This window comes from Euprymna scolopes, chromosome 34, assembly GCF_053919585.1.
Source record: "Euprymna scolopes isolate OS-2025 chromosome 34, ASM5391958v1, whole genome shotgun sequence".
NCBI lineage: Eukaryota > Metazoa > Mollusca > Cephalopoda > Sepiida > Sepiolidae > Euprymna > Euprymna scolopes.
The window spans coordinates 60,660,106-60,685,542 of NC_136515.1; positions in this window are offsets into that span (position 1 = coordinate 60,660,106).

The window sequence follows — 25,437 nt, forward strand, 5'->3', positions numbered from 1 at the left end:
AATCCGCCGAGTTTTTAAGGGATTACTTGTGTAAATGGAAATTCAATTAACTTTATTGAAGTTATATATTTGGATTATATTGTATTATTTATCTTCCACCAGACTATCCATTCATGTGTAATCACCTTTTTCTTCACCATATTCCCTCTGCTTCACTTTTTTTTTTGTTATCAAGTAAGATCTTTGACTTACTTGTTGTTTCATCAAATACTTTTGCCTTACAAAATTCGATCCCGCATTTTGCTAATTCCTACCCTCTGATGAGAAGAAAGTATTTCTTCGAAACTCCGCGCATTAAGGACTATCCACTTATCGAGTGTTTTCTGTTCAGATTAAATATGTTTTTAACTCATAGCAAAGTGTTTTTTAACATGTTTTATTAATTGCTTGCTCGTATTATAAGCTCTATCTCCTATTTGTTTTTATCGAGCTTTTACATCTGGCTGAGAAAACTTTATAAATATTAAGTCTTTAATATTTATAATATAACTTAATTTTACCATCTTGAACCATTTTGGTAAATTTAACTTTAATTTTTATCTCATATATATATATATATATATATATATATATATATATATATATATATATATACTGCGTAAGCAAAAAAGTATTATAATGATCGATTATTATGATCAGTATTATAATGGTCGATTATTATGATTTGAAAAAGTAGAGTGTCAGAAAGAAATGTTCTAACAGTATGATAAAGATTTACCGTTTATATATGTGCATTAACAAGATCCTGGAAATGTATTGGGATACATGAAATATCAAGATAATAGTTTAGCTTTCATTAAAAATATATAGGGCAGTTTTAGGTATTTTGGGCAAACAAAATTGATAAACAAAATATATTTTTAATAGAAAAATAATTTCTCTAATTGCTATGTAGAGAGTGACGTCATAAAGGAAGTGCATTTTAAAATACACGTAAAAGATGGAGACACAGACTATACAGTCTCTCCCTTGGAGTTGTGGAGTAGAGAAAGGCGATGGCTGTCATGGAAACACTGGACTAGATATATGAACATATGTAGTTGTGGAGAGAAAACGGCATTTATTCTCGCAAACAACAACTTGTAACAACAATAAATGTAAATATGAAACAAATCGCTTGTTTGTATTTTTCGTGGGACATGGTTACATTTTAGAGACACATCGGTACAGACAAAAGTAGTTGTTATTCAAGGTATGTCGTGCTTTTTCCAGCTCAAATGTAAAAAAAAACATGTTTATCCGTTTTTCTGTCTATAAACTGTTAATATATCCGCACATACATATAACCAGTATGGACACATCAGTAAGAGGAACATATGCACATCAAATGCTAATCTAATTGAAGCCGTAATACACATTAAATATACGACAGATAAACAAGAAAAAAACATCCACCATGGACAATTTATATATAGACTTGTTTTACACTACGTAACAAACGCAGTTCGTCAATTCCGATTATTACATTTTTTAATTAATCGCAATCGAATATAGCGACATGATATCCTAAAGAATCTATCGATATTTTCACCCGAATTGTTGACTGCGACTGAGAATAAAATATTTTCCCACACGCTGTTCAAAAACCGAACCTTGATTAGATTTGAAAAGCATTCAGCTAACAGGTGTTCTTTTCAGAGATTCCGTGCAAAAGTTAAAATACTTAAAGCCGTTGGGGTTACAGGTATGTGACTAATTCTTGAAAATAAAATTAATCCACATATACAACGTGTAAAGCAAAGCAAACAGAACATAAAGTAAATTCAAATGATTGAATTAATCTAGCACTCCAGATGGTATCTTACCCCCGATATCATCCTCTACCCGTATAAAGACAAATACGTTCTAAGATAGAGTGATGTTGAAACATCTATACAGGAGCTACTCAGAGCATTTATCATTGGCGTGATAGGGTTCAATCCCAGCTTCGAAATCTAATAGGCGGTGTTCTTTGCTTTTCTCTTATAAACTCTTTCTCACAGAAGAGATATTACGAGTTTATCTATGGTATCTCCTTGTTGTAAAATCTTTAGTAATAGATATTTGTCCAGTTGTAACATAGCCGTTACGACACCAATAGAGAAACACATAAACAAAGAATAGAAATAAAAAAAATTAACAGAGTTCAAAATATACAGGGTGACCCCCCCCAAAAAAAAATACGGGCCCAACTCTAATTAGGTCCCGTTTCTTAGTGTTTTGTCCGAATGAAATGAAACTTTGGTCATAACTAATTTATTATATTCAAAATATCTCATCAAAACACTAGGGTCTTTGGCCTTTTTTCTCCGTTCTACAGCATATGTTCTAGATGGCCTCAATTTAGCTTTTGTTTTTTTTTTGGGGGGGGTCACCCTATATTTCTTAGCCTCGTAGGAGGGTATTATTTTCTCTTCCCTGCAACCTTTTTTCTTACGAAAGAGACGTTGCGAGTCTGCCTCTGTTTTATCGTTATTTTCATGGCAAGTGCTTGTCTGAACCCTAATCTATGCCCCCCTCTCGCCAAACATTCACGAGAAACACTCGTTTGGCTATAAACACTATTAATAATTTTCCCACTCTTTACCTATGCTAAAACCTAAACGTAGATTCCATGCAGAAATCTTTCTGTTGAACACTCTTCCGTTTACCTAGTTTCCAGCTGATGTAAAAAATGGCCGGTTTCAAGTCCAATGTAAACAACTCCTTGATGAGCCTTTTCCCTTAATATCCAATTGACCTAATTTACACTTCTAACGATTACTATCTTATTGTCCTTTTGACAAATACACACTCTTTAACCCTTATCCTCAAGTGGCTTCTGGGATTTGATAAGTGGTGATTTCTTTGTAAAGATATAAATAAATAAAAAATCTCGGTTGACCTTTCTTTCTTTTTTAACATATGGTTTTTATTGGCGTTATTTTCGGCACCACTTAAACACGGTATCTCGCTCCCACGTCTTCATTTTAGCCTGGTCCGCGTTTTTCCTTCTTCTATATTATTTTATTTTACAGTAGCGTCCCAAACTAAGGGAAACATTTTAAAACCTAATATTTGTTAGAAATACCAACTGTGAAAGCTGAAATTTTGACAATTGGTTGTCGTAACGCATTATCCTATTCCTAAGCCAACATAAAATAAAGGAAAAAAAATTGTTAATTTAAAGGAAACATATTAAACCATATACTAACTCCATGATTAAGACCCAGGGGCGGGGCAAACCCTCTCGGCGGTGATGGACCCGTAGATCTTCCCAGGTCATACGTCTAGGAGAAGTAAAACTCTGAAGCTAAACCTAAGGGGAGGGAGGTCTCTCCAGCCTTGGATGCCAACGGATTTTCACAAAATCAGTATCGTTTTGCAACTCGACCCTTCAGACGATATATACAGGAAAATTGGCTAAAAACATCAATTCCTTCACCCTCAACTGGTCACTTTTCTAAAGGGGGGGTCGCTTTTTTCGTCGATATTTTCGAAAGCGATCCATTGTTTTCGTTTGTCTAGCCTTAATTTTAGCCTACGCCACTTCCGGGTTGAGGGCTGTCGTAACAGCAAAGATGTCACGTTTTTTCCGTTCTTTTTCTCCGTCACGGAACGGGTCCGGGCATGCCTTCCTACTACCACTTTTTTTCCTCAACATACACCTCCACACACCCGGGCAACGACGAGCTGAAATGCTAGTAGATATATAGATTTGTGTATATTATCAAATAATATTACAAATAAAATCGTAAGCAGGGCCCGGAAAAATATAATATTCCACATATGGTAACTTGACAAAACGTAAACTAGGGCCACCGGGGCTCTTATATATATATATATATATATATATATATATATATATATATATATATATATATATATATATATATATATATATATATACTTAATTTACTCACATAAAATTACTATACGAAAGTATAGATTTATGTGTAAACTTTAAGTATTTACTTCAAAAGTGCTCAATACGTAGGTAGAGCTAGTGAGTAATTTATAAAATATATATGGCGATTAAGCTACACTGAATATTCCGCGTTTCATCCACTCTAGGACTCCTCAGCCTGAGGAGTCCTAGAGTGGATATATATATATATATATATAAATATAAATATAAATATATATATATATATATTTATATATATATATATTTATATATATATATATAATCTAAAGAAGCTTTGAATAAAAAATGCAAAAATAAAAATGAAGAATTCAGTTTAAATTACCGAAAGAAAAAATATTAACTTTAACTTATCGCAGACTTAGCACCACCATAATTCGACTTCTAAAAAGTTTATAATGACAAAACAGAATTCATTTATATAAGGATGGAAAAAAGGCATTAACTACAGTTGGTAAATAGAAATTGACTTAGCACTTGCGTAAGCCAATTTCGCAGAAGTCTTCAATTTAAAAAAAAAAATTATCTCCATAAGGATGAAAAGAGAAAATGTTAACTAAATTTTGTAAATGGAAAACGGGGACCATCAGCTACTTACCATATATATATATATATATATATATATATATATATATATATATATATATATATATATATATATATATATATATAAACTTAAAAATGTGATTGAATATACACAGCCAGACAATGTGATTGAATATACGAAGCCAGACAAAGTCCCAGCTCAAAAGAGTCATGACAGCCAAAAAAACCGAAAGCCCAATACTCATTTTGGCTCATCATCCAAACCCGGGGTTTGATTTTAGAGCCTCTTGAATATGAGGCGAACACTCTACCAACTAATCCGTCACACATAAAATAAATTCTATTAACTACCACAAATCAAGTAAACGGCGGCGAAAAATTTAGCCGCGGTTTACATGATCTTTGATTATAGCGGGTTGTAATGGTCACGCCCCTTGTTTGAGACGAAGTAGATTCATTCCACTGTCGCATTTCGTCTCGGTTTTCTTTAACTGTGTTAGTTAATTGACTTTCTTGTGTGTGTGGCTGTTTGCTCAGTTAGTAGATTGCTTACCTTGAATGCAAGAGGCTCGCTTTCAAATCCCGAGTTCGGATGTGTCCAAATGATGAGCCCAAATGATGAGTCCAAATGAGGACAAAACCGAGTTTTTGGCTTCCGGTTTATTGGCTCTCATGGCTCTTGTGTTGTCTGGCTGTTAAAATAATTTTATATATATATATATATATATATATATATATATATATATATATATATATATGTGTGTGGGGATCGAATTTCTTTTCCCCAAACACCAGGTTTATCATGTACAAAATCAACTCTTTGTTGGTAGCATCGAATGGGAACAACACCTGATGAGTTGGTGTGATTCAGGAAATTTTTATAAACACATGAAATCATGAAATTGCCACCCCATTAACAAAACGGCTGTAATGAAGTAATCTAAGTTGTAATAAAAAAAAAAGTTGCAAAAAAGAAAAATGTAAGCCTTTGAATTTCAACGAGTTTTGTACTATATCTGCTTAGCACCTGCAAAATATATGCATTGAGCTGCACTCGAAATTAACGGTGATTAAGATTTATCATAACAATCTCAACCCGTTAAACGAAAACGGCATGCATTGAAATTAACAATATTTCAAAAATAAACACGTATATATATATATATATATGTGTGTGTGTGTGTCTGTGTGTGTGTATGTGTGTGTGTGAGTGTGTGTGTGTGTTTATTTTTAAAATATTGTTAATTTCAATGTATGCCGGTTTCATTAACGGGTTACTGTATGTCGATGACTACAATTATATTTTAAGCCCCCCTCTTTCGGTAGAGCACTGTCGTAAATAATCTCACCCGCTACTTAATTAGCTAGAAAAATGCGAAGCTCGTTGTTTGGTTATTAACAAACAGGCGGTTTGAGCACTGCAAGAATGGTGGCGGATGTCCATCTAAATAGATATTCCGACGAGTTATTTGCGGGCGTCCCTTCTGTGGTCGAGTGGGAGAACTGCCGACTGTCAACACGACGGTTCTAGATTCAATCCTTGGCTTGGGAGAGATGCTAGTCTAGAGGCACTGATGAGTTGTGATACAACGAAACAGGCCTGTATGTTGATGACTACAATTATATATATATATATATATATATATATATATATATATATATATATATATAATTTGCTGTCTTTGTTGAAATTCAGTTACTCTTCGTTTTGTGATATTTCTCTACTTGGAATATATATATATATATATATATATATATATATATACCTGGAATATATATGCATATATATATATATATATATATATATATATATATATATATATATATATATTTACGAGTGTCTTTGAGATGATGTAGGTGTTGTAAAGATAAATATTTATTTTTCTTCACAGTGATGACCTCTTCAAATAGTTTATACTCAGATTCCTTAAAATATCTGGAAGCGAACAATTAATTCCTTTGCCATGAATTTAAGGGAAGCGTCCTAGTTTCCGATCGCCTAAAGCACACATTCTTTCCCCTCATTTCTTCCGTCTAATAATGTTCCGATATTATGTACCTTTGGGACAGGTTACGTTTACATTTTGCATGAATCATCGTATGCTCCGTATATACAGACGAAAAAAAAAAATGTTTTTAAATACATTAAATCTGTGAACGATTCGGAATAGTTTTTTTGCTTTTTGTTTTTTTTTTCATTCGTTATTTGAAGAAACACCTTTAATTGGATAATTAGTATCCGTATAATTGATCTGGGAAATATTTGTGATAATTAGGAAAGTATGTGGCGTCCGATAATAAATATGTTGTTATATGGATTTTCGTGTTGGCTTTACGGCTAATAAAGCATTCGAATATAAACAAAACATTTGCGATGTTTGTCTGAATAGTATTTCGATTGTGTTTTATATTGAATGGGGTGGATCTGTGTTGGCGTGTTGTCACTGTATTAAAATTAAATCACACTTTTGGTTGTATTTGTGTATGAAAGCATGGTGGCAGTTATTGCGGTGACGAGTGAGTTATATAGGGTGTTCGATCATTCCAATGAATTTAAATGAAGTCATGTCAAAGCACCTATTTTATGGTGTCCTAGGAGCTCATATCCATAAATATTACTTTTTTTTCTTTTTTGGAATGTATGTGTTAATTGAAAACGAATGGTGTCAGATTTTGCAGTGTTAGATGACGTTATATGTGTTGGTTGGCTTAATTCCCCAATGAAACAGAGCGCGTATATGCGTGTGTGAAAAAGTCAGCGGCAGCTGTTGAACTGCTTTCCTCCGAATTTATTTAGCGGCAACAGCAGCAGATATCTTAAAACATATGCAAATTAACTTGCTATACGGAGAGAGAACACTGCACCACATGGCGAGAAAGAGAAAAACGCCAATCGGATGAGAAAGACGTGTGGACAAGTGATAGCATTGAGAAACTTTTAAGCTGATGTCGAGACGACCGGGTTTTGTTAATTTCACAAGAGACGAAATTAACAATATGAAATAAAACAAAAAGCAGGCATTGTTTAGAAAGTAATGGGGGCAAATGTATTTTGCTAAAACAAAACAAGTAGAGTCGGATTTTGTTTCATATTTTAAAAAAATGTATTTGTTCTTTTGCGGCGGTGCTTGGCGACCTGTTGATTTGGGAGTTTTCAACTGTGGCATTTTTTTATTTAATATTTTTTGTGTGTTATATCTTCCAGCGTACTCGTGTTGTCAATGTTTTCTATAAGGCAATGTTTTTATTCTTCCTATTTCTATTTTAGATTCCTTCGAATTCATGCTTCTTCTTCCTCCTTTTTCATTGACATTTTTGTGTGAGTTTTTTTTTTTGTTTTCGTTTTTATTCTTCTATTCTACAGCGTTTCTTTTATTTATTTTTTTACAGATTCCGACATAATTACCTGTTCTATTCTGATTATTTAAAACAGTAAAGTTGCTATAGTAACAGTTATTCGGATCTCATCCTCTTTTTTTATTGTGAGGACATGGTATAGTTAAATGTAGATATACTTTCTGTTTTTTTTTTTTAATTCAATAAATTTTTTAATGTTTTCCCTTTAAGTATTATATCTTCTATTTATGAGAAGAGAATTGATAACGCATAATATTCATAAGTGAAAAAAAGCAAAAAAACAAAACAAAACAAAATAGTTCTCAGTTGATTGCTCGGGAATCAAAACAAAAGCATAGGCGGTTGTCACAGCCTTACTTATAATGCATGGAGAAATTTTGAAACCACAAACTGGTTAACATTAAAGAACTTGGAAACAAAATAATTCATTTTCGGTAAGTGTGGAAATGATAAATAACAGCTTATAAGAGATACTTTCTCGTGTTATTCAAGACATGTTTTATGGTGACCTACGTTCTAATATGATTTACAAAATACATTCTTTAGTTTTAAAGGAGGAATAAAACATCTCGATTTTTAACTGTACTGCACTTATATTTTAGGAATGATCAAGGTTAGAATTTATAATTTGTATTAATGTATTATTCAAATCTTTGTTCTAATCTTGGATGTAATTATCACAAGGTGTCGGCCGATTTAACCTACGGCTTTCTCTACATCTATGTTGTAAAAGTAGGAAATATTTCTTTCGAACATGGAAATCTGTAAATTCTAAAGTGATAATTAGTTCTAAGTTACAAACTTCGTAAAGATGATGGTCCAAGTTTCAGTGTTGGCAATTTCTAGAAATATAATTAAATATCATTTAAGCTGTTACAGGGTCATGTAGGGCGGAAGGAAAGCAAGTTAACAACGCGCAATGAATAGATTCGTTGGAAATTTCGTACAGGATTTCGATTTGTCCAGAGAGATTCGTGAGTTCGATATGATACGTATTAGCATAGCGGGAGATTACATCATTCAAAGCTCTGGCGTTAATTATCGTATTCTTGTTTAGTTCATTGATTTGGCTTTTCTTTCTGCGTTATTTTCTCGCTTTTATTCTTTATTTTAGTTATTATCTTTCTTATTGTCCCTGCCATCATTTACTTCGTAATCTCCTTATTCTTTTTCTCCCTCTTTTCTTTCTTGATCATTCCTTCTTTTTTCTCCATTTTCTTTTTTTTTTCTCATTTTTTCTTCTTCTTTGCCATATTTATATTTTCTTTCTTTTTCTTCTCTTTCTTTTGCTGTTTCTCGTTTTCGTTTTTCTCTTTGTTCTTTCCCTTCTTTTTTCTTCTTTCTCCTCTTCCTTTTTTTTTTCAAAAACTTTTTCTACTAGTGTATCTTCTTATTATATTGCTGTTTCTTCTCCTCTTAGCCATCTGTCTTCTTTTTAATTTTCTTATCCTTCTTAAGACTTCTTCTACGGGATTTCGTACCAGTCTAGATATTTTAAGCAGTGCCTTTTTCTGATCGTTTTATGTTTCGTCTCATTCAAAAATTTTCCTCCAGTTCTTCGTTTAATTCATTCTATTTACTTTGCACTAATGTGTCCCTCCTTCGTCTTATTCTTCGGAATCTTTAATTTACATTCTTCATCTTACTTCCGCATCATCATCTCTCCAGTTTTAACCTTTTTTACCAGCATAATTTAACCCCTAATAAATAATGGAAAGTTACCTTATACCTCACCCTATTCCCCTCTTCACATACACTCGCACACATAAACGCATATTTATATGCGTCTACGTGTGTGCGTCTGTGTTTTTTCTCTAGAAGGCCCATTTAATCTTTCATGCTCCTTTAGCGTTCCTCGCATCTTTCCATAACTCCGATATATAACATTCTGCTTACGTCTTCTTTTTTTATTGGGGCGGGGGTGGGGGTGGAGAGAGGCAAGGTACGATGACCTCTCAACCTTTTTAAATATTGTAACCACTGTAATTGGATAACCAAGACAGGGAATGCGACTTCTGAAAATATTGTTTAGAACATACGTCAGGGATGCTGGAATGTGAGGATGTCCCTGAGGGAAATTCGCCCTGTCTTCTTAAAATAATTATGAATCTGCATTTTAGCAAGCCGACTAGAGACACACACTTATGCGCATCCCCAAAAATATTCGGACACAAACACACGTGCACTCGTTGGGTGAATGGTAAAAGAATGTACAGTTGTCTTTCTATTTGTATCGAAATAATTATACATATAAATCTATATTTACATTTGTTTGTACGCCAGTTGAGTTTATATATATATATATATATACACATATATATATATATATATATATATATATATATATATATATATATACTCGTTGAGATTACTTTACTCGTATAATATTAACTCTTTAATATTTATAATATATTTTAAGTCTACCATTTTGATTACCTTGGTAAACTTATTGTAATTTTTATTTTATATATATATATATATATATAATTTATTTTAATTTTTGTTTTGTTTCTTTTATTTATTAATTTTATTTATTTTAATTTTAATTTTATTCCGGTGTCGATATGGTTATGGCCTGTTTTCAGTGCGTGTGTGTGAGTGTGTGTGTGAGTAACATACAACACTCTTGAGTATAGATATAAGCACATGTTTATAGTGTGTGTGCGTGTGTGTGTGTGTGTGTGTGTGTGGATTGAATGGCACCGGTCAGTACTCAATGCCCATGTGAATGATTTTAATTTACAGACCGCAAGACAAAGATACTATATTCTCAAGTACCTTGTGCCATAAAACCAAAAGATGGGATAGATGAACTTAAAAAAAAGAAGTGAAATAAAAAAGAAGATGTTTATTATTTTCAAAGATCTCACTTGTCTTCTCCCCGCTCATAACCCCCACCCATGTTACATTCTAACTTTGTAAACGAAACAAGAAAATGTTTTTGTTTGAAATATCAGTTCTCGACGATAATTCTTTATATAATCTATTATACCATCTCTATTTAAGTTAAAACATACTTATCAAAGTATTATTATGTACATCTATATCAAAAACACTTGTAAATGTTTTTTTTTTTTAATTTTTTCAAAATTTTTATTTCCATACTTTGTGGATCAGGCGCGTACGCAGACCCCACAATTTTAATGAACCACCGTTCTGTCAGATAAAACATACCCATTCCTGTGTCACGATACATATTCTATCATTATATTTGATCAGTTTTCTATAATAGTCAACCATATAGGAGCCTATTCGTGACCAGACACAGACACAGACGTTCAGCTTTATATTATATATATATATATATATATATATATATATATATATATATATATATATATATATATATATATATATATATGTTCCTATTTCTTCTGATGAGTTAAGAGCATACTAGATTCATTTATTGATATAATAATTAAGTGATTTATTTGGAGCTACGAAACAGATACCGTCAAGAACTGTATAAGTCAATTGAATTAAAGGAATAAATTATAAGATGGTCCAAATCATGTATTTTGGAAAATAACTTTTTGTCATTTATTCTCTCTATCTGTTCTTCTGTCTCTCTGTCTGTATATATATATATATATATATATATATATATATATATATATATATATATATATATATATAGTAGAACAACCGGATACTATGTCCAAAGGGTCCGTTTTTCTCAGGCTACTACATGGAATACGATGTTTTTTTTAATCCTTTGGTGACGGTATTTTCCCTGCCTTACGGTACCTTTTTTTAATGTCTTTTGATTATATATATGTTATTATAGTCTGTATTGTATTTTGTTAATGTTGTTGTGGTAGGATGTACCTAATTAGCATATGTGGAGGTCAACTATATAAATATGGTTGGTACCGTATAAAGACGGTAGAAACCCAAGGAGAGACTTAGTGAGATACCCAGAGAGACAGGAGATCGATAGTCGACGACGACTCGGCCGACACCTTCTCCAGGAATTTTCTGACCAGAACTATAACAATGGACTCTATGTAAATATTGTACATAACTCCTTGCTTCGAATATACGTGTGTTTCTTTACTTTTGTGTTATAGTTATATGAACCATGTGTTCGGTCGAGGTTCAACAATGGCGGCAAAGGATTCGGAATATTATGATATTTAAAAGTCGTTAAACGATGGCTAAATATTAAGGAATTGTCACTCAGAAAAAAATAAAATACGTCGTTACGCTAACAACGGCGACTTTAAAGTAAAAAAACAAAACAAAACAGTCATCTGCAACGATACACCTAAAAACTGATTCGACTACTAAAACATACATGAAATTAAAATACGCACAACTACACCGTGTGAACTTGGAAAAGGTAACGAACTACAATAATTTTTTTTTTTGTTTATTTCGATTCTATGGTGACGAATTTACCTCTGATAATAAATCAAAGTCGAAAGTATTCTCGTTAGAATAAGCGAACAGAAAGATAGAACGGGCGATAAACAATTTCTAAAAAGAAGTTATAAATCATCGTTTTTTTTTGTCTTGCAAGGGAAATTATTCATACATACAGAAAGAAAAAAATCACCGACAGACTGTTCTCAAAATATAAAGAATATCGAAAGTTTATTATCACGGATTACGCATGTCAAAAGCAAGACATGAAATAAAATAGTTGGTCCAATTTTTTTCAACTTATATTGTATTTGTGGTTTACATGAATTAAAAAGTATATTCATTGTTGCATAGACATTATTATCTAATCATGAAAGAATTCTCCAAATTGATAACAGAATTATTCAAATCAAAGCAAGAACGTCAACAGCATTAAAACGAAGACAAACAAAATAAACAGATTGCTTTATCGTTGCAAAAACAAGATGAAAGACAGCAAAAATTTTCAAGAAGAATAAGATTAAAGACGGGAGGAACAGTTCGCATTCCTGCAAATAAATTTGTCATCAGCTTAACTAATGTTCGACAAAAAAGTTAAGTCAGTGTTTGACAAACTCTTACAGTAACAGAATATAGCAACTGCTACTAGGTATACATCTAGAAAAATATTCATCTCCAGAAAGAAGGAATTTTTCGAATGCTACAAAAATAACGTTGCGTTGTGGGAACGAGGCATAGTGGATAAGAGAACCGGTGACCTAATTTATATGATTAAATGTCCGAAAAATACTCATAAAAGGCACCAAAATCATGTAAAATGTTACTTACAATAGAATAAAGAGAGTATACCAGATGAGGAGGAAGATCCCATAGAATTAATTCATGAAACATTTCAAGTAGATCCTCTGCAAAATAATCCTGAAGCGTGAACGTCAGGTAGGAAACGAAAGTTCGCGGACCAATTAATTGTGAATTCAAAAAGTAAACGATGTTAAAATTACACTGTTGGACATATTTATATAAAGATTGCTCATGGGATTTATGACGAAAATTACCCTACACTCATAATTCGATAAATGAAGCTATTTGAAATCCAAAAGGTTCTCCAATGCTTAGAGGGGTTGGATCATCCTTATTAGCATACGTGAAGTGTCAAATATATAAATATGGTTGGTACGATAAAGACGGAAAGACCCAATGAAAGACTCATTGAGAGACTTAGAAAGACACGGAATCAAGAGACGACGACTACCCAGTCGACCCATGCTCCAGGGACGGTCACTCGATGACTATACCAATGGACTCCATGAAAATATTGCATACAATTCCTTGCTTTCAATATATCTGTACTACATATATTTTGTGCTGTAGTTATTTATTCCATCTGTTCAGTCCAGCTTCAACAGTTACTAATATTTAATGACGTGTTCCGGGGTTCTAATATATATATATATATATATATATATATATATATATATATATATATATATATATATAATATATATATATATATATATATATATATATATATATATATATATATATATAAGAGAGAAAGAAAATTACAACTGTAAGTTAGACTTTACACTCAAAATTTATCAATTGCGTATTCAGCTTTTTTTATTCGATTGGGATTAAACTATCCATATATAATAATTACTGGTATTTATATTGGACTAGCGGGGGGTACCCGGCATTGCCCGGGTTGTTAGAGATATGTGTTCTCGGGTGAGGGGGGTAATCAAAACATAAGAATAAGCGAAGTAAATATTTTTAAATATTAAAATTTTACAACTTACAAAAATCGAAAAAAAAACCCACCCCAAAACCTAACGTAAGGCAAACGAACGATGTTAAATGTAAAAATGGGAAAAACAAAAAAGAAAACGCGAATGTGATGGAAAAAGAAAACAAAAAAAAACGACCGGTAAAACTTCTGTAAAAAATGTGGAAAATAAAAACAAAACAAAAAAAAACACTGGCTTAAATAACCCTGTTTCAATATTAAAATTTAAAAAAATAAAAAAAAGACATCTCACACCACGATTCGAATCCAAAACCTTTAGATAATGGGGCCGCCCTCTAACCAACTGAGCTAAGACGGCATTTTTTTATATTTAAAGTAAATCCTGTTCCGACGTCATTTGCGAATGGGAAGAAGCGAACTTGTCATGAGAGGACGGTTATTGCTGACCCCTCACTATAGAAAACTGATTATTTTATAGTGAAAAAATTCATATTCTTGGCCAATTTTTCGATATTTGTCGGGCAAAGGTTGGAACTTTAAAATGATACCAATTTCGAGAAGATCTATGACCAGGGTCGAAAGAATTTGCGCGACATACAAACACACATACATACATACAAACACACATTTTCGCTTATATATATATAGATTGAAGTTTACCTTTACGTATATCAGGTAAACACTACATCCTTTTGATTTCATTACTATATATATATATATATATATATATATATATATATATATATATGTATATATCTGTACATATATATAAATATATATATACAGGGGTGTGCAATAAGTAATGCTTCTGACACACTTCCATTTGTCTGATCGAGCTAAAATTTTGCATGTTCAATGATTTATATCTCTACAGGTATTGTGGAAAATTACAGGTCTGAACTAATTGTGGTTTCTGGTTTACAGGTGTTTGAATTGAGTCAGAGGTGAAATGGAACCATTGAATGTCGTGCAGTGATCCGGTTTTTGTATTTGAAAGGACGCACACCACAGGAGGCTTTTGATGAAATGAAAGAAACTTATGGTGATAATGCCCCAGTAGATGACCTTGCAAAACGCTGGCATCGTGAATTCAAACATGGCCGTAGGTCTGTGGAAAAAGCTCCCAGACCTGGTCGCCCGCCTTCTGCCATTGATGAGGCATCTGCCCGTTAAGTTGAGGCTGCCATTTTAAAAGATCGGCGCATTACTATTTGCCAAATAGCCCAAAATATCAAGATTTGTACAGGGTCCGTGGAAACAATCATTCATATGCATAAGGTGTCTGCCAGATTGATTCCACGGTTGCTCACACCATTCTAGAAGCGAGAACGCTTCGAGGGCTCGAGGCTGAATTTGGAGATGTGCCAAGAGGATGAGTCAAATTTTTTCAAAAGACTGATTACACAGGATGAAACTTGGGTCTATCATTATGATCCAGAGACTAAAGCCCAGTCAATGCAGTTGAAGCACTTGGAGTCACCACCTTTAAAAAAGGCAAGGGTGAAGCCCTCCGCTGGCAAGGTCATGCTCAGTATTCTGAGACCAGGACGGAGTAGTGAAAACAGATTTCCTTGCAAAGTGTACCACAATTACAGGAGCATATTATGCTTCAATTTTGAAGAAATTAAAGGAAGCTATCAAAATCAAGAGGCGGGGCAAGATCAGCAAAGCTACCCTCCCCCTGCAAAACGACGCTCCGGTCTACAACTCGCATATCGCTAGATCAGAAGCACGGGGGTGTGGTTTGAAATCATCACCCCATCTACCCTACTCTTCTGACCTTGCCCCCTCTGAATTTCACGTCTTCCCAACCATGAAGTTGTTTTTGAAATGAAAGCGTTTCCCAGACGATGCAGCCTTGATTTCTGAAGTCACGTCGTTGTTGGAGGACCAACCTGGGGTGTTCTATAAAAACGGTTTTCAGAGCTGCATCAAACGATGGGAGAAATGCATAACTCTGGGTGGTTCCTATGTAGAGGATGACTAATAACTGTACCAAGTTTTGTTGCTCCACTGCTAAGGGAAGTGGGCCAGGGGCATTACTTATTGCACACCCCTGAATTTATTTTACTTTAATAAAGAGGTTCTCAAAAAGCAAAAGATCACTTTTAATATATTTTTATATTCAGTCAAGAATTACACTCTAAGTTTAAGCTTGTAAATATAACTAAGGCAGTCAACTAGGCTCTATGCAATGTGAACTCTAGGTAGTCATTCCATTCACGTGAGATCAAGATTAAATCGTTCTTAATTCACTATATTTCCATAAAAATTGTAGGGTGGCCCAGAGGAAATAGCTCAGAACATAGAGCAAAATATGGCTCAGTGATTGTGTTCGAATCTCATGACTTTTAGGAATGTTACCCTACATTTATGCATCCGTAGGCATTAAACACTAGCGTCTGCAGGTATGAAGGAAAAATGATTATTTAACTATGTATGTATATATATATATATATATATATATATATATATATATATATATATATATATATATCTCACGCACACACTCTCTCTTTCTCTCTCTGTATATATATATATATATATATATATATATATATATATATATATATACAGAGAGAGAAAGAGAGAGAAAGAGAGAGTGCGTGCGTGAGAGAAAGAGAGAGAGAGAGGGGATGGGGAGAAACAGACATAAACAAGCACAGAATTATACGGTTTCTGGTAGCATAATGCATTCAGTTGCAGTTGCGTATCTGCGTTATTCGATATCATTAATATAAGTAAATATTTCATCATATTTTACGTACTTTGCCGTGTATTTTTGTATACACACAGACACAGACACACACATGCATTTATATATATCTATATCTATCTATCTATCTATCTATATATATATATATATATATATATAGATATTCTCTTTTGCTTTCTGTTTAACTTCAGTAAGGTTATTCTAAAAAATAAGCAGGCACCTTTCTATATCTTAGCACTTTTTCTCTATATTTGATCAATATACAGCTGTGTGTTCAATCAATAGTCTACCTCGCAAGTTTCAGTTAGAATAAAAGTGAGGAACATAAACTGTCCTCTCCATCATTAAACACATCGTTTATTTATTTATTTTCTGTATATATTTTCTTGATTTCACTGGATTTGCGTGCAAGAATTGATCGTACGTTAGTGACATCCTCGACAAAGCTGCATCAGTTCTCGTGAAAATAGTAGTTTTGCTGAGTGCATCTTAACTGGAATCCGGATAATATTATGATTTTGAATATTTATTTCACACTAAAATATGAATAATACAACACTTTGAACTTTAAACTCTTCCAAAAAGTAACTGTTGGGAGTTGTGCAGCAAGATTTATGTTCACGTTATCTTTAAAATTCTGCAGCATGTTAGTATAGAGAAGGAGGCAGAGAACAGTGAGAATTTTAAGGTCTACTAGCCCCTGGGCTTACGTTATTAAACAGAAGGTTTTCTTGCATCTAGTGACTTATAGAGTGACCACTAGAGATTAATAAAAAATAATTATTCGATAATATTCCGTGAATGTCCTTGTGAACAAAATTGGTGCTGCAATATTGGATATTTGCAGACAGGTTGTGAGGATTGCGCATTCTTTTCAAAATAGAGTAGCTATTGTTTCCTGCATTATATAACAATAGTTTATTCACGGATGAATAGTCGTTTAATCGATTATATTTATAAAAGTGATCATGTGTGAGGGGACAATTCTCAACCCATATATTCAAGGATTTTTTTATCTACAAACTCGAAATTTGATATGTAGGGTATTCAGACACGTGGTAAAATTAATTCTGTTTTCACCTGAAAAAAAGCTGCTAAGACGTCAACATTAATTAGTGGTTTGTTAACTTAATCAGATTTTGACCTATTTGCCAACTGTTTCACAACTTTTTCTTTTCATATGGGAACGGCTATCACATGTTAACTTTTACTAAACAAAGGAAAAGAAAATAATGCTTGGGAGACTTGCATGTTGGAAACAAAACGAATACTACTCCCTTTACATCCGCCCAAGCAAAAATGGACGAGATATTGCCTGGGAGATTACCGTGTGACTACAAACTAATACAACTCCTTCTACCACTGCCTAAAAAAGGTTTGGCAATTCTCTTAACTTCCAGAAATACAGTTGTATTATACATTTATTACATAACATTGAAAATCCAGGAAAAAACGGATACTGCCCAGCAGAAATGGGCATAGTTGACCCTCATAAAACACAAACAACTAATTTATGTGGGAGTGGTAGCGGTAGAGGTAGTGATGGTTGCGGTGGTAGTTATGGTGGTTGTAGTGATATTAGTTGTAGTGGTGATAGTGGTAGTTGTGATACGGTAATATTAGTGGCAGCGGTGATAGTGGTGGTGACGTGGTAGCATTTTTTTTAATCATGGTGGCTGCGCTTGCTGCGATGGCGCTGGTGATGGGACGATCGTAGTTGTGGTGGCAGGAATGTTTATAATTAATCAAAAATGATTTTCTCTAGGGTATTTTAAAATTTAAAACTATGTTAGATAAAATGAAGTAGTTGTAAAACTAAATATACTTTTTTCTTAAAATAATCAGATGTAACTTTTCTACGGCATTTTTATAAGGTTAAAATATTGTAACATTAAATACACTAGTTGAAAATAGACGAAACATTTTTCTAAAAATTAATCAGAAGTGAGTCATCGAGGGCATTTTTTGTTAGGAGTGGCGTTTACTGCGCATTCTTGCAATTAATCAGACTGACTTTTCCAGGGCATTTTAGTAATTTATCAGGCGTGACGTTTACTGTTCATTTTTGCAATTACTTAGACGGGACTTTTCCAGGGCCTTTTTGTAATTTATTAAGAGTGACGTTACTGTGCTTTTTTGCAATTAACTAGACGTGACTTTTCCAGGGCATTTTAGTAATTTATTAGGAGTAACGATTACTGTGCATTTTTTCAATTAATCAGACGTGACTTTCCACAGCATTTTTGTCATTTATTAGAAATGACGTTTACTGTACATTTTTGCAATCAATCAGACGTAAATTTTCTAGTGCATTTTTGTAACGTTAAAACTTTGTAATATTAAATATAGTATTTAAATATCGGAACATTTTTACTTTCAATCAATCAGAATTGACTTTACTATGCCATTTTCGTAATTGATCAGAAGTGACTTTTCCACGGAAATTTGATCTAATATTAAAACTTTGTTCCATAAAATAAAGCAATTTAAAAATAAAACACTTTTCTCACAATTCATTAGAAGTGACACTTCCTTGGCTCTTTTGTAAGGTTAAAACGTTGTTACATTTAGTGAAGTAGTTAAAAAACAAATCATTTTGATTATGTTTTTTTCTGTCAGCGACACCAATTTTTTCATGATCCATTTTACTTTCTCTTTACGGTCGTAGCGAAATAGGGGCTACATAAAAGGGAGACCAATCTCATAATTATTCAAAGTTAAACTATTGACTTTTTAAAGCCGCATTCCGTGAGCTTGGATGTTTCCATTTGTCTTTCTTCGAATCGTAACATATATATTATCTAAAGATAGATAGATAAATAGATAGATAGATAGATAGATAGAGGGGGGAGAAGATCCAGACAGGCAAAATCACATCGGTTAGAGTAAGGTTGCAGAAAATAAGAAGCGGATTTTCAAGATCCCTTAAATCTATGTATTAATAGTATGACAATCGTGTTACATTACTTGTTTGAAAGTAGATTTATAGATGTAGAGAATATCGTTAATTATGAAATAAAGTTAAGTGTGATAGGGTAACTGACTTTAAGACAAGTAGAAAAAAACAAAACAATTTCCACAAATATTTCGTTAGAAAGAAAGACCATAACATTTTGGTATCGATTTATCCTACCAAGCGAAGCACCCAAAATTAATATTATTATTATTATTATTATTAGTAGTAGTAGTAGTAGTAGTAGTAGTATTAGTAGTATTAGTAGTAGTATTAGTATTAGTACTAGTAATAGTAGTAGTAGTAGTAGTATGACAATGGGTTGTAGGAAAAGGGTTAAATACATAAAAAATAATTATATCAATAGGTGGGGGTTTTTGACGTATAGAGATCATGTAATTTTATCTAGCAATTAACCCGCAGGGATGTGTCTACTTCCGACATCAGGAAGAGCAGATATCAGTAGTTGAATTATAAGTCGGGGAAAAGATTAGATCCAAAACCCACAAACGAATGGCACAGAAAGAACGTAACTACGTTTATTTCATAGATTTACAGTTGTGTCCTTGACACGTCTTTGCTTGATATGCAAAATGATACAATTAGAAAACGTTGAATCGTGATCCCAAACACTAATGTATTTTCACCATAAAACTGCCATACCGATCTCTGGTGAACGCTGAAAAAGTATGCTGTGTTGAAAACGAGGCTACATCAGAGGAAGGTCAATCTCATATGATCGATCACGATTGCTATATTTTTTAAGCCACAATGCGTAAGATTTTTTTTGTTTTTGAAGTGATTTGGATATTTAAAAAATTGTATTTCTTCTTTTTGTTAAAGGACCATACGGATAAATTCAAGGAAAACAGGACATTTTATAGATAGAAAAAAGATGAAGACCAGATTTCCAATTTTCCTTTACGCGGGAAAGTGAGCAATTATCTCGCAAGGTGCTTTTGTTAATTTTTTTTTCTGACCATAATTCAATGATGTTGCACCAATTTAAACCAAATCGTACATTTGTTTTGGATTGTAAAATATTTTTTATTATTAAGCTATGTTTGTTATATAAAGTACATAGTCTTAGGAAACTGTAACTATTTTACTTTTAAACACGCTCAATACTACAGACTTTCAGTGGAAACTTGTTTTTCCAATGTACACATTTAAATCGAAACCAGACTCATCTGCAACACATTTGGTCACAACAACAACTACAAATTATTCTATTTCAATTGTATTCTAGAATCCCGAAACTGCGGAGTATCCGTTACAATACTTTTCTTAATCGCTAAAAAATCCATTTACTCCTATTATTATTATTATTATTATTATTATTATTATTAATATTATTATTATTATTATTATTATTATTATTATTTGTTATTGTTATTTTAATTGATTTTATTATTATTATTATTATTATTTGTTATTGTTATTAATTTAATTGTTTTTATTATTATTATTATTATTTATTATTATTAGTAGTAGTAGTAGTGTTAGTATTATTATTATTAGTAGTAGTAGTGGTAATAACAACAACAACAACAACAACAACAATAATATCATTATTATTTACTTACTAGAAGTAGTCACAGAAGCTATCACCAAAGATTCCACTCTGAGGACAATGTGCTCTTCTCTGGAGTCTGAGTGACAATAAACCTCCTCAAATTCCCTGTACTGTCCACGTCTTTTGATAGCCATTAGAGATGAATTTGCCTTATCGTAACAGTGGCTTAACATTGATTTCTCGTTGGCGGCGACTATTGGTCTTCAGGAAATTTGCGTGGCAAAAACTCTCCCCAAGGTCACAGGCTGCTCTGTACTTATCCAGCGGAGGTCAGACTAGTGTTTTCTCTCCTCCGTCTCTCCATACTTTTTTTTACCCTTCTCGCTTATTTGGTGTTGGGTCAGGGTTTGGTGACACACACATACACTTGAAACAAGGTAGGGGTGAAGTGGGGTTTAATTAACAAAAATTGTTTCAGTTTTTATGATTTCTCTGTAATGCTCAACATTTGTAGCATTTTTTGTATGTCCAGTTTTTGCCTGTAGTTTGTGTGTGTTAGTTTCCTCATTCAAGAATTTTCCTTAATCTTTCAACCGCTTTCATTACTGTTATCTGTTGTAAATTATCAGCTATCCCTTTGATTCCAATCTATCCCATTCTTTTTTCAAAGTCTGTCGGTATTGCTCCTAGCTCTCCTACGTGTTGTTATCGTGACTTTCATCATCTTCAAACCCTTTTATGCTCCCTGGCCAGTTATATATATATATATATATATATATATATATATATATATATATATATATATATATATATAAAACTGAACGTTTGTGTGTGTATCTGATCACAAGAAGGCTCCTATATGGTTGACTATTATAGAAAATTGATCACATATAATGATAGAATATGTATCGAGACACAGGAATGAGTATGTTTGATCTGGCAGAATGATTATTCATTACAATTGTGGGGTCTGCGTACGCGCCTGGTTCACAAACTATAGAAATAAAACTTTTAAAGTTAAAAAAAAAAACGTTTACAAGTGGTTTTGATATAGATGTACATAACAATACTTTGATAAGTGTGTTTTAACTTAAATATGGATGGTATAATAACATTATGGGGTGTTCATTCGCGCCTGACCTCCATAGAATGGAAATATCTCACAAAGTTGAACAAGTTTTTTTTAATATAGATCCATAGAATATTGTGATAAGTGTTTCAGTGTGAACAGGTATGGTATAATCAATTATGGGGTTTATCTATTTTATTTTTACTTTCATCATATTTTGCTTTGGTTTTGATACCCCCAAAATCGAAGCTATCTCTTTACAGCCCTTCCTTTTCATAACCTATCATACTTTCGTAGTCCATTTTCTGAAGGCTGTTTTTGAACCAAGTTCACGGCGGGTACTTTTACTTGTATATATATATATATATATATATATATATATATATATATACATATATATATATATATATGTGTGTGTGTGTGTGTGTGTGTGTATTTCTCTTCTCCGTCCTCTTGATCTTCACCCTGTGGTCTGGTGTAATAGCAAAATCTACGATCTGGCCAGAGGGTTCCTTCTTATTAAATATCATGACATCCGGTCTCCTTGCTTGTTTGAGTTTATCTGATTGTATATCTATGTCTCATAGGATCTTGTGATTTTCGTTTTCCAGTTATGCTGACATTCTTCTTCTTCTTCTTCTTCTTCTTCTTCTTCTTCTAGTTTTAATTCAATTTTCACCCCAAAGAAGACACAGTGGCATTTTGAAGTAGGGTGCTACTATCAGGACCATATGTTGCAGGGGTATTATGAAGGGAGATGAGAAACAAGATGTCTTTTCACATTACATTTGAACTTCCGCATGTCAGTACGGTTGGGAAAGCAGAATCCCGGAAGGGAGTTCCAAAGTTCTACAGTTCGGGGGAGGAATCAATTGGAGTAGAAGGCTTTCTTACACCTATGGATCTCTACAGTGAAGAGGTGGGATTTAGCTGCTTGTCGCGTTTGTCGGGAGTATTCACGTCGGGCGAGTACTAGTGCTTGTAATTCGTCAGATCATTCACCAAAAAGTACTTCTAGAACAGGTAGAGGGATGCAACATTTCGTTGATGGGACAGACCCTGAAGCCTAGATGACAGTTTATGATCTATCAGGTTGGCGAATCTCTTTTGAACCCTAGCAAGGCGTGAGAGACAAGTAGCCCAAATAAGACAACAGTACTCCGTACATGGGCGAATGAGTGCCTTATAGAGGTACAGGATACTTTCAGGCGTAAGTAGTTTTCTAGCACGGTAGATAGAGACCACATTCTTCGCAGCAGCCTTGGCAATGCTCTCAGTATATCTATTCCAGTTCATGCTCCCTGTAATTGTTAGCCGAGGAGTTTAAAGGAAGTACTTTCGGGTAATGTGTTTTGGCCATTGCTATCTGAGGTAGTGAAGTTTTTTTTGTAATTATTGAAGGAAACAAGCTTACTCCTAGCAGCATTGAATGTGACCATCCATATTTGTCCCCAGTCCACTACAGATTGGAGGTCATCCTCTAGTGTCACTGCCATTTCCTGAGATAGGTGTTCATTTGTCTTCCCCTCGTGCCTTTTATAGAGAGTGGTGTCATTAGCAAATATGCCTATCTCAGAAACAATTCTATCATATCTATAATAAACGTCCAAGAATAGACCCTTGCGGTGCTCCCGCATTTATATCATATTGTTTGTATGTACGAACGTCGAGGGCAACCTGGATTAATCTCTTGCTTAAGAAGGATTTAATAACATTATGTATTCTTCCAACGATACCATATCATTTTCCTGAGAAGACCCTTGTGCCTTACCCTGTCCAAAACCTTAGATATATCGAGGGCTAACGCTCTACCCTCCCTGATTTGTCCAGTGAACGGTATATATGTTAAGACATTACAGCAAGGATATCTGTTGTGGAACGGGCTTGCCTAAATCCATATTGTTTGTCGGCCCGGAATTTAGCAGCTGTTAGGTGATTGACAAGAGCTTGCTTAATTAAGGACTCAAATATTTTGGCGAAAAGCGGGAGAACGCTAATGGGGTAATAATTTAATAGGTCAGTTTTGTTGCCAGAATTCTTGAAAACTGTTACCGCAGAAGCGGTTTTCCAGCAATCGTGGAAGCAAGATTCGTTAAGGTATTTGTTGTAAAGATTGGAGAGATCTGGAGCAAAGTCAGCGGAACATTTTTTAAATAGTATAGCCGAGATGAGATCGGGTCCAGTTTTTATGATACCATGTATCCGAGAAGGGGCGATTTTCAAGTCTAGTGTGGTGTCTGTTCGCAAAATGAAAGTCAGGGAGGGAGTGGTGTGCCGAGTCCAATGTGGAGTTTGAGGTAAACCAATTTGCAAGCAGGTTAGCGTTCTCGTTTGTCGTGAAAACAACCTCATGATTGTTTGATAGTGGGGGAATCGTTGACTGCCCATTGTTTACGACACTGTTATAGATTTTCCTCAAAATCACGGGTTCCTAATTTCTGTGCTTCGATGCGTTTTCTGCTGGTTTTGTGTATTCTGTCTTCTTCTTCTTCTTCTTCTTCTTCTTCTTATTATTATTATTATTATTATTACTATAATTATTTTATTGAAAATGAGAATATAAATAATAATACTATTCAATTATTGTGGTATTACCTTTGTAATCTATTATATAAATCTCACCTCTCTGTTTAAATTATGTATGCATGTATGTATATGTCAGGTCATGACATATGCTACTGGTACCAGGGAATCCAATTCTACCTACCTCGTGGTCAGGTCACCGGCGACTAAACTGATTCCTTCACCAGAATTGTTTGGTAAGGAGGGTGGCTAGTCTCCTTGAAGGATTAAAAGCAAGAACTTCCAAAGAACTTTATCGGGACCAACGACCAACTAGCACCGTGTGTGTTTGTGTGGGTATGTATGTATGTGTGGGGTGGAGAGGCCTACCGTAAGCCGTGGTAAAGGCAACCTTTCTAAGAGAAGCAAATATCTGATTTAAAAGATCATAAAGCGTGAGACCACTACCCGAATTAAGCTGGTCTGCTGTTTAACTTGTTGCTGGCTATCTTGCTTTTGCTTGTTGCTGGATCTCAACATTTTGAACAGAGAGAGAGAATTAGCTGTCATACAAAGTTAAGACTTTGTAACATCATCTGTGTATAGATACTCTCTCAGGTATTTGTCTATTAAAATGGTCCTGTGGAGATTGAAGTCATTTTTGGGCTCAAGGATGTTAGTGTCTGAGAGAGTGGCACTCGTCTGAAAAGACGTTGCAATCATCATGTATGTATGTATGTATGCATTATGTATGTATTTAGGTATGTATGTAGGTTTGTGTGT